We start from the raw sequence: 8,195 nt of genomic DNA on the forward strand, positions 1-8,195 counted from the left end.
ATGAGGACTTTTCTACCTATGTTTCCAGAGTCCTCCGGGTGTGTGAGCGCAGGGTCCACAATGAACAGGCTTTTACATCTGCCCTTCCTCTGCTCGAGGCTGCCATGACCCTGCACATTATTATTGCCCCTCCTGGGGCTGTGTAACCATAGCATACGGCTGGAGAGGTGCTCCAAACCGGGACCCCTACCTCTCCTTCCACATTGCAAATACTTCCAAGTGGAACATAATCATCCTCACTGTTAAAGACCCTACTAACACTGCCTGGCTGCAGGGCCATACATATGGCATCCGGCTTTACATGTCAAGCTATGATTATGGTGCCTTCTTCATAATAAAAAAGAAATTGCCTACTCCCACCCCTTCAGTTGCAGTTGGTCCCAACACAATCATCAACCCTCCCTCTCCTCCTTCTGCTGCGCCGAGGCCACTCATCAATCCTCCTTCTCCTCCTCCACCATCGACCATTCCCTCCTACATAACCTCCAGCAGTCAATCCTCTAATCCCGTCCGTACCCCTCCTACCCCTCTACCCCCACTACAGATCCATAACCCGCTTCTGTCTCTAGTCCAAGCTACCTTTTGTACACTTAACTCCTCTAATTCTAACCTTACCGTTAGCTGTTGGCTATGCCTCTCCCCCTCACTTCCTCTCTACGAGGCCATAGCCACCAATGCCTCTTACCAATCTTCTGATAGCAGCAATCCCGCCTCTTGTAATTGGAACCAAATGAAGGTAGGACTGACAATCCAATCTGTCTCTCAAAGCGGGTTTTGCATCACCAGAATCGGAGGCGCTGTTCACCCCTCCATGAAGACTCTTTGCAACCTTACAGTCACCCCTAACGTAACCTCAAAATTTCTTTTACCCCCCAATAATACAAGATGGCTGTGTTCCTCCACAGGTCACACCCCGTGTCTTAATGTCGGCACCCTCAACTCCACCAACGAAACCTGCGTGCTCGCAATCATACTCCCCCGGGTTTTTTATCATACAAATAACCAATTCTTTGATTCCTGGCAGCACTATCTTCTTCCAGTCCATGTGCAGAAAAGAGAAATCATCACTACCATTACTATCGCCTCTCTTCTAGGTCTTGCAGAAGCTGGCACCGGAATTGCAGCCTTAACCACTCACAGCACCGCTTTCTCATCTGTCAGGGCAGCCGAGGATGTCGCCTGCCTCGAAACATCCATCCGCCACCTAGAAAAATTGCTTAACTCCCTATCCGAAGTGGTTCTTCAAAATCGTAGGGGGTTAGACCTCCTCCTCCTCAAAGAGGGAGGCCTCTGTGCCGCTCTCGGTGAGGAGTGCTGTTTCTATGCTAACTACTCTGGTCTCATTCAGGACAATCGCCCAAGTCAGGGCCGGCCTGGAAAAACGAAAAAGGGAGAGAGAATCCCAAGGAGGCTTCTCCTGGGGATTCAATGGCATCCTCCCCTACATCCTCCCTTTCGTAGGCCCCCTAATTATTGTCCTCTTCGCACTGGCAGTTGGACCATGGGCCATTAGAAGGATCATCCAACTCACCAAGGATCAGGCTAATGCAATTTTTAGCACATACGTACAGGTCAGCTATCAGCGACTCGCCACTGCCGAGGACACCCCCCACTTCATCTTCTCGGCCTCCTCCTACCCAACCTCTTCCTGCTCACTCTTCCCACAGGTGCCCCAAGTCTTCTGTAACCACGGCCCCCCATGCTGCCATCGCTCTCAAGCAGCTCCAGCCCCACTAAATGGCCTGCAACCCACTTTCCCCAGCCCGCAGCCTGCTTTCTAGCATCTAATAACGTTCTAGCATCTAATAACGTTTCTGCTTTTGCCTCCCCATACTTCTGTGGAGCTTCCTCCTGTCTCGACCTCACTCCTCTTCTCAGCCATCCAAAGCATCCCTTCTCATCCCCTGCCCCCTCCTTTTTTTTTGCTTGAACCCCCATTGCGTTGCAGATTGGGCTGCCCCATGTCGGCCCGCCCCGTTAACATCGGCCTCTCTCGCGCCCGTGGAGACTTTGGCCTTCTTGTTGTCCTCGCCTATGTCTCCACCACTCCTGACGCTGCCGCCACCACTGCCGCTGGTGCCCTGACGCAACTTGTCCTCACAGCTGTGATCCTCCAGACCATCACACAGTCTGCCTCTGTCGCTCTTCGCCACCAAGAAGAGATCAACTACCTGTAACGTGCTGTCATCCTGGGCTTTTAACAGCAGATGGACCTTATAGCCGCCGAGATCAACGAGAATTGGACATTGGCCACCCTTGCTTGCAACGGCAAGATACCGCCCCCCAAATTGTACATTTATATCCCCGTCATACTCACCTCCCTCTTCAGCCCCGCTTCCCTCATTGCTTACTGCCCTTGGGCCTTGGCTACTTGTTGCTGCTGCCATCCTGGCCCTTATTTGAAAAGAAGGGGGAAATGTGGTCACCCCTCGGGCTGAAGTGTGGTTTGCTGGCCTGGCAGGGGAGCGGCCGCGGTAGGCCTAATTCCAAGCCACTGCCCCCATAATAGGGTGGCTGGTCGGACTCGCCGCCACCCCTGAAGGGAGCTCAGCATGGGCGCAGAGTGCCCTCGGGTCTCCCCTTCTCGGCAGCCATGCTTCCACGGCCACCCCTCCTCCCGGATAGCGCCACACGATGCCTTATGAGGCAACATCCTTCTTCTTCTTTCTCCCTGCGCAGGTGCAGGGCAGAAAATTCCAGTCTGCCTTTCCCCCCCCCCCAACAGCAGCAACAGCCAGGCGCATGGCAGGAAACTCAAGTCTGTCCTCTACCCCAGCAACAGCAGCCACCAATCCCTAAACCCTGCCACTTCCCCCAGCAACAGCAACAGCCAATCCCTAACCACCACCCCTCCCCCTTCCAGTACCTCCCACTGACCTTTCTCCCCAGTAACTGCTTGCGGCAACCAATCAGAACGTGGCATAAGCTTCGACCAATCAGCCTTCCCCAGCCCCTATAAGACTGTAGCCACTTCCTCAATAAAATCGGACCTGCGTGTTTACCTCGTCTCCGCAGTAGTTCTTCTGCCGTGCGCCCTCCAGTCCTAAGAGCCCCCAACAAGGGCCTGGCCTCCTTTGTCCCCAGTTCATCGCCTGCTTCTCCGGGCGACCCCTTCATTGCCGGCTTCACCAGGCGACCCCATCAGCTGAACCGCGCAACCCCTGTGAGACCAACCCCTCGTCCCAAGCCGGACCGACCCTTCATCCCAAGCTGGACCGACCCCTCGTCCACAGCCAGACCCCACCGCCACCGACAGAGCAAGCCGCCAGTTACTAACCATGGTCAATGATTTACATTATGGTTTAATTTTGGACCATGCCCTTTTTATAAATTTTGATGAAATTTAATGATCACTGCAAGATTATGTAGTACAATTCCATCACCCCCAAATGTCCCATATTCATCTCTTCTATTACTCCCTCTTCCTCCCCTCGGGACCCATGGCACAACCAAACTTCTCTTGAGGAACAAGATTCATAGTTACTTGCAACAATATTTAGTGTTTGATGTGCTGGTCTGTCTTCCCCTATAGGCACTGCCTATGCTCTCCAGAGACTCCTGTCCTCTCTATTTGAGATCATAGCATGACTTCCCAGGATGGCAGTCCAACACTTCCATCTCATTATGTGGGTCTTCACCTACTGATAGTGATGTGGGCTATGGGTGGGAGGCTCTTCATCTCTTTGTAGATGACCTAAGCTGTCTGTGACTTGTGGGTGTGGGACAGTCAGAGGCTGCAGTCCTGCCCTTGGTGACCATGGCAATGACTCCAGTCCCAGGAAACAGTTTAGCAATGCAAACTCTATAAACTTTAAATATTCAGGGAAAATGCAAACCAAATGTGCTAAAAGCTTATCTAGAATGGGTAAGGTCTATGCTAAAAGCTTACCTAGGATGTGGATGATATATGCTAATTCAAGCCTATTGAATTTAGACAATTTGACCCTTCCTCTCTGTATAATAGTAACTCAAAATTCTTGTTCAGGGCTCGGGTTTGAAAGCTCCTTATTCTGGCTGGCCATCAATAAACCATTTTTCCCTCTCAAAATCATTCCTGAGTCCTGGCCTTTCTATATGCAAATAATTGAACCTCTCTCAACTTCTACAACACTATAGAAGTTGGGTGTTTGTGGTATTGAAGGCCAGGACATGAGAACTCTGAAAAGGAAGTTGATTTATTCTGACCAGCCAGACTTGCTGGACTCCTGTCCTAATAAAAACTAAGCCCCAAATAGGATTTTGGGTTCCCTTTTATACAGAAAATATATAAGGGTGGGGAGTTAAATGGTGCTTTTATGAAAGAAAATGACTTTCCTTGTTAGTTAAGTGTTTGTCTAAGTAACAATAGGTTTTGAATTAAAGTACCCTGCCACATTTCAGGTGAGCTTGAATTGGCATACCTCCCACATTTCAGGTGAGCTTGAATTAAAGTCTCCCCCATGTTCTGTCTGGATGCAACTTTGAATACACATTCAGTCTTAACATCCTTTCTGAACATTCAAAGCTTGCGGCCCTATATTACTTATTTGGATTTCTAGAGATGAGGCATACTTGAGTACAGAATAAGACAATTTTGAATTTATGCATGGGCTATATTAAAACCATTCACCTAATTAGTAATCACCCAATGTTATGCCTCTTAACATAAAATGCTAATCTAGCTTCCAAACCCCAGCCAATGCTCCCATGCAGAACCCAATAACTAACCAGAGTATTGAAACTTAAGGCTCCATGCCCAGGGGGGCTGCACAGTGAACCTGTATCTAACACAGTCCCAAAGCCCTGGGCATACTTCCATCTTTGCCCTGGGTGCACTTCCATCATCACTTTGACCAGGCTTGAGCTGTAACACTGAGAGCACTTCCATATGCACCCCAACCAGGCTAACAGTCAAGCTGCAACACTGTGAACTCAAGCTGTAACATTGAGCTGTAACCAAAGAAACATCTGATCACTGCATTTAAGCCACATTTCTTCATTCTGAAGTTTATTTGATCCAGTGATCAAAAGTGGCAAAATATTTGAGCTTTCTTTTCAAGTACTTTATATTCTTTCTCTGCTAGCCTTTTTAGCATTATTATTGTGTTTTGATATGGGGCTTCATGGGATTTGCTAGCTATGAGTATATCATCAGCACTCTGAAGGAAATGTTTTTCTTGGAGGCATATTCTTTGTAAGTTCTTAGACAGTGTTGCCCAAAAAGAGTTGGGGCATTTTTGAATACTTGTGGCAAAACAGTTCAACAATATTGTTTATGGCCAGTATTGGGATCCTCCCATTCAAAAACAAAAAGCATTTGTGATTCTTTCTGTAAAGGTATTCAGCAAAATACAAAGGTGGACACAGATTTATTAAATGACATAGAACAGGTCTCCTTATTAATAAAAAAAAGAAGAGAAAAAAGGCTTAGTAATATACATATCTCACAAAAATCTAACCCCATATTCTTTTTTACCTTTATAATTAATATAGTACCAACTTTGTTTTTGCTACAAAAATATTAAAATATTAATAGTCCATAAAATAGTTATATTTTCTCATGTACCACCATATTCTTAACACCCTGAAGTAGAACATTCCCATATTTATATTATTAAGTACAATCCTCATCTACTTCCAAAATCATTGCTATACATTCCCAACATTTTCCTCCATCTATTCTCCAGCTAACATTAATTTTCTTAGACTACTCATTTCAGCCACAGTCACATCCATAAGCCAAAAGTGTTTGTTACATTCGTTATAATGTGTTACTATCATTTCCAACCAATACATATTTACATTGACCTTATAAAACATACTACATACATCCAGTATCTTCTCTCCCTTCTTATCCCATTCCATCTCTGACCAACCTTCACTTCATTGTCCAACTCCATAAGTCTACACATTGTATTTAGTTCATATCAGTGAGACCATGCAATATTCCTCCCTTTGAGTCTGCCCTTTTCCTTTCAGTATAATATCTTCAAGGTTACTCCATGTTTTCATGTGCTTTCCCAGTTGATTTTTTCTTAGAGCTGAATAATATTCCATCATATGAATACACCACATCTTGTTTATCCATTCATCAGTTGGAGGACACTTAGGTTATTTCCCTCTTTTAGCAGTGGTGAATAATGCCATATGAATATCAGTATGCAAATATCTGTTCAAGTCATTGTTTTCAGTTCTTCTGAATATATTTCCAGTAGTGGAATTGCTGGATCATATGACATTTCTATATTTTGTTTCCTGATGAACTACCAGATCATCTTCCACATAGATTGAACCATTTTGTAATCCCATCAACAGTGAAGGAGTGTTCCTATTTCTCCATATCCTCTGTGGCATTTGTAGTTTTCTGTTCTTTTTAAAAAAAAAAAAAACTGGTGTTCTTTGTTCTTTTGCATTGAAAATAATTCACAATTCATACCTTATGCTTTTGGCCCATCAGCTGCTGTTCAACTGTATTTTCTTTCCCACCATGGAAATGGAAAAACAATTATAATGCTATTAGCATTTTTTTAAAAATCCAGTTATCATATTTAACCCTTCTTTACATTTCATAGTATCTAATAGACACTTAAAAACATTTGCTGAATTGGTTTTATTGTATCATGAAAAACATAGAAAACATTACATCTATAGAGGAAGACTGTGGACTAATGAGAAGGTCCTCTTGATCTTGCTCACTTCCTAATATTGTCTGCTGATCTCTCAGTAAAAAATGAGATGCACTGACAGGCTGGGGCACTTCCTCATGAACCTCCTCATCACTTAACCTTCTGACGTTGACACAGACATCTTCTTCAGTACCCAGAGTCAAAAAGTTATTGTGCTCTTATAAGTCACATAATCAGCTGATCTTCTGCATGGTTCAGATGGGTCAGGAAATTATAAAGTTTGGGTGTTTTCTGCATCTTAACCTTTTCAGACTGCATCATTTGATCAACTCCAAAAGGAAAAGTCCAGGGAAAAGCTAAAGAAGAATAAGCTAGTTGGTTTATACCTTCTGAGTAGGAAGCTAAGGAATTCAATACCTGGGGAGAACGTGTTTGCTACACTTTCCAGGACTTTAAGGAGACATAACTATGTAGCTTTTATACTTTCTCTGGGACTCTTGGCAAACAGGAATGTTTCTTTCTACCACACTGCACTCTGAATCAAAGGAAAAATGCTTCCATCTCAAGAAGTAGAATTGCCATTGGAATTTTTTCTTGTCCAGCATCTAGACCCTTTTCTGGTTGGCTATTGGGTGTATTCCATAAAATACTTGATTTCATGAATTCTGATCAGGGGTTGGCAATTTTAAATATTTGCATGTACATGGCAACAGCTATAACATCAATAATATTTTCTCTGTTAATTGACAGAGTGTCTGTGTAAGCATATTCTAAAAGGGGTAGAAAGTCAGTCACTGTAACATAATGTAAATCCAACACATTCTTGTTCTCACCCACAGCTAGCCCCACAAGCTTGGTGCAAAAGAAATCACTGCAAGCCACTAGAAGCACCTTATGTGCCCAAAAGATTTTGTCCAGGACACATATAGTGATATTACTAAAATGTCCATCATTTTGCAGCATATTTAGCTTTCCAAGCATTTCCCGGCTGTGGGAAGAGGAGCTATGAATAAATGTTTTCAAACCCATCTTCTTCCTCTTCTACGGATGCTCTTCAAGATGCAATGAGTCAGAATTGCCCTGCGGCAGTGGTTCAGGGTCCTTAGCCCTACTGCTGTTGCTCCTTCTGCTGGGTTGGGCAGTGACCCAAGGGATGGCAGGGCATGTGGCTCCCTTCTGGTCCCCCAGGGACAGAGGCCCTATCTCATGACATTGCACAGAGGGTTGTGCAGGGCCTTTGGCTGGGGCATGGTGGCACATCCATGTGGGGCTTGTGCACAATGGGTGGTGGTGGTGTAGTCCAGCTGGCCATTGGGCTTGAGGGGGAGGAGTGAGTTACCAGCCCAAACTGGAGGTGGATTTGCTCAGTCACAGGCAGCATGCAGTTAGAGTAGCATGTGGTCCAGGCAGAGCCCAGTGGCAAAGGGGAGGGAGAAAAGGGGGAAGGTAGGGAAGGTTGATGAAGGGGAGCCGCTGCTGCAAGTTTGGGCCCCACCCCACCACTCTTCTGTTATTTAAATTATAGCCATACTAAACATTGGGTGATGAGTTTTATGTGCATTCCCTTAGTAGCTAGGATGTTGAACATCA

General features: G+C 45.4%; 1 pseudogene; it reads right to left on the reverse strand.

The window, feature by feature from the left end:
* Positions 1-6,589: 6,589 nt before the first annotated feature.
* On the reverse strand, positions 6,590-7,634 carry LOC131275679 (zinc finger and BTB domain-containing protein 44-like; annotated as a pseudogene).
* Between the last annotated feature and the right edge of the window lie 561 nt (positions 7,635-8,195).

This window comes from Dasypus novemcinctus, chromosome 23 (assembly GCF_030445035.2).
Source record: "Dasypus novemcinctus isolate mDasNov1 chromosome 23, mDasNov1.1.hap2, whole genome shotgun sequence".
In the NCBI taxonomy this organism is placed as follows: domain Eukaryota; kingdom Metazoa; phylum Chordata; class Mammalia; order Cingulata; family Dasypodidae; genus Dasypus; species Dasypus novemcinctus.